Raw genomic sequence first — 3,443 nt, 5'->3', positions numbered from 1 at the left:
GAGAGAGAGAGAGAGAGAGAGAGAGAGAGAGAGAGAGAAAAGACTTAAATTCTGCAATTTTGTGCAATCAGCAGGATGTTTCCAGGATGTTGGTGTTTACAAAAACTAAATATATAGCTTTGTTATATGAAGGCCACATTAAAGCTGTCTTGGCTACCTTTCAGATGTTTTTAATGTATAGATTTTAAAAATGTTTTGTTCCCTTTAACTATGAAAACCCATCATAAAATATGAATATTTAACATTTAAGTTTTTATTATTTTATTATATAATTATATTTGTCCCAGAGTTTTTCAAGTTACTGTACTTGTTTTCCAAGTTGACAAGAGTGACAATGACAAGCATGATATGAGACATTTGATACATATGATGAATAATCAAGGTAAATCTATTGCTATGCATACATCAAATGATTGCTATAAAAATAGCTTTGGCAAGTCAAGGGAGTTGACTTAAAGGAAAAAATTCAAAAATGAGTTAAACTGCAATTTCCACCACACGGTTTTCAGAAAAATGTCAAGAATGACAGAATTCACCTGTAATTCATGTACAATAACATACACAATAACAATGCCCATACATTTTTAAGCTATCATTTTGCCATATCTTTAAATAAAAATGTATTATTGTTCACAAAATATGTATTAGAATACATAATTGGCAAGATTTATAAGAATAAGTTGCACCTGAAAAACAAATGTTCCTTTTGAATTAAGCAAAACCAGATGAAAGCTTGAGTTTCTGTCATTTGTATTTTTTTCATTCTAAAATACACATGAAAGGATGTTTCTTTTCCTGGTTCATGTAGGCTTATAAACATGTAGACAAAAAGGTTACTGTAAAGGTCAAAGGTGAGTCAAAAGATCTGTTGGGATCTAGAGACAAAGGTTTCGATAATTGACAAAGTTTAGATTATTTAAAACAAAATCATTTTAAAAATCATGGCCAAATGACAACTATGACGACTCTTTTTTTACACTGAATGGAAACATCTTTTTCATATTTATATACTTATTTCTTTGGTTTACACATTAAAATCCTAAAATGGCCTGGGCAGTATTTGGTTGCACTGTAAATTCTATTTAATAACAGAGCATTTGAACTGTATATCTGTAGTTATGTGCTTCATATAAGAACCAATGATGGCAGTTTAGCCTAATTTTCTTTTGCAAACTGCTTTGTTTTTGCTTTTGTTTTTTTTTTAGATTATGAAGACTGCCTACTTCCAATTGTTTCAAACTGATTTCAAATCCCTCCTTCATTATTCAATGGGATTTATATCTGGACAAATTGCTTGTCATTTCAGAACAGTTTTGGAAGTGTTTAGGAACATTTTCTTGCTGTCCCATGACTTTTGATACAGGTAGTGCTATTAGATGCTGAGTTCATGATGCCACTTCATTTATGGTAAAAAATAAAATGTATCTGAGTCCATTACGGTAAAGAAATGCCCAAGCCAGCACTTGTTCAGGGCTGTCTGAAAATAGACAAAATATTCAGCTTGACAAAGGCAGCATTTTCTGTTCCTTATTTTGCGGTTTCTGTCTGTCCAACAAGGGACTTGTGTTTACCATCAAACTATTTTGGTAAACAAGTTTCAGCAAAATGTTCATACAATAATTATTCATCCAGTACAGTAAAATTCCCATCTAATGGGAATCTGAGTCTAAGGTTTAATTATACTTGAATGTAAATACTATTTATATTACTTGCATCAGATCAAATGTTTTACTACAGATCTTTATTGGAAAGTTTCCATGAGGTGTGTTCCTTTTTCTTCTTTTTACTTTCTTTTCTTTTTGCATTGCCTTTTTTAGTTATATATAAATACATACTCATACAGTATATATTTTGAAAATATTTACATGTATATATTTATATAATTTATATTATATATAAATATATTTAATATACAAATGTAACATATTTTTCTTAAATATATACATGCATGTGTGTGTGTATTTATATATACATAATAAATATACACAGTATACATACAGTGTATATTATTTAAACAAAACTTTTATTTTGGATGCGATTAATCGCAATTAATCGTTTGACAGCACTAACACACACACACACACACACACTGTCATGACCGGTACCTTCTCTGACTCCTTCTTGCCGTTCACCTGTGTGCTGTCACTGTCATTTGCACATGGTGGTTGTTTTGGTCCTGTCATTGTCATCCACACATGGTGGTGCAATCTCGCGGCGCTGCTTGCTCCATCAGCCCGCACCTGTCACTCGTTCCCACTCCCTATATATTCCTGTCTTTGTCTTCTTTCGACGTGGGTATGTCTTATGTGTTGTTATGCCGTATGGCTGTATTTGGAGATTTTGCTCTCCTCTAACACTTCTGCATTTTATTCAGGATCCTCAGACGAGGAATTAATTATTTGTATGTGGACAGTGAGGCCGGATTGGGAGTGCTAAACTGGACGTTTCCAGTCATTCCTCTCAGCCCTCTGTCTCAGTGGATGTTTGCGCAGAGAGCGCCACACCACTTCATTCACCTGACTTTTGTGTTTCACTCTTTTGCTGGCTTTGTGATCTGAAGTTCAGAAAAAACTCTCTCTTTTGTTTGAACTGCATTTGAGTTCTCCGTCCCTTTCCTGACACACACACACACACACACACACACACACACACACACACACACACACACACACACACACACACACACACACACACACACACACACACACACCCTTGTTTATACTACTTTGTAGGGTCCTCTTCAAATTGATAATAAAGAATGTTTTATAGAATGTTAAAAACTCAATATACGGACCTTATCTACACCAACCCTAAACCTACCTGTCACAGAAACCTAACTTCATTTTAGCATTCTTATACATACATAAGAATGTTAGATATAAGAATGTTAAAAGGTTCTTATAACATTCTTATATAATTATATAAAAATGTTAAAATGTATATTAAAAAGCATATGTATATAAATGTTAAAACATTCTGGTAACACTTTATTTTAAGGTGTCCTTGTTACACATGTTACATGTCCTTACTATTATAATAACAATTAGTTATGCTTAATTACATGCAAGTAACCCTAAACCAAACCTAATCCTAACCCTAACCATATTATTGTCAGACTCTGTTCCATGTTTTGTGTGTGTCCTGCTCCCCATGTGCCTTCCCATGCCCTTATTTGGTTAGTTTCCTGTTCCTGTCCTGATTAGTTTAGTTCATTTGTCCCAGGTGTTTCCCTTGGTTTCATTGCTCCCAGGTGTGTCTCGTCAACCCTCCTCCTGTGTGTGTGTGTGTGTATAAATGGTGTTCCCAGTCCCAAGTTCTCTGTCTGCTGTTGTACGTCTTCGTGTGAACGTCTTCCTGAGTTCGTCTCCCTTGGTTCCTGTAAATAAAGTCTTGTCAACATATTCTCCAGCGTCTCCTCGTCCCTCGTGTGTGTGCAACGTGAC

Source organism: Sinocyclocheilus anshuiensis, unplaced genomic scaffold (assembly GCF_001515605.1).
Source record: "Sinocyclocheilus anshuiensis isolate Anshui unplaced genomic scaffold, SAMN03320099.WGS_v1.1 scaffold1531, whole genome shotgun sequence".
Classification (NCBI taxonomy): Eukaryota; Metazoa; Chordata; class Actinopteri; order Cypriniformes; family Cyprinidae; genus Sinocyclocheilus; species Sinocyclocheilus anshuiensis.
This window is presented reverse-complemented; position numbering follows the sequence as displayed.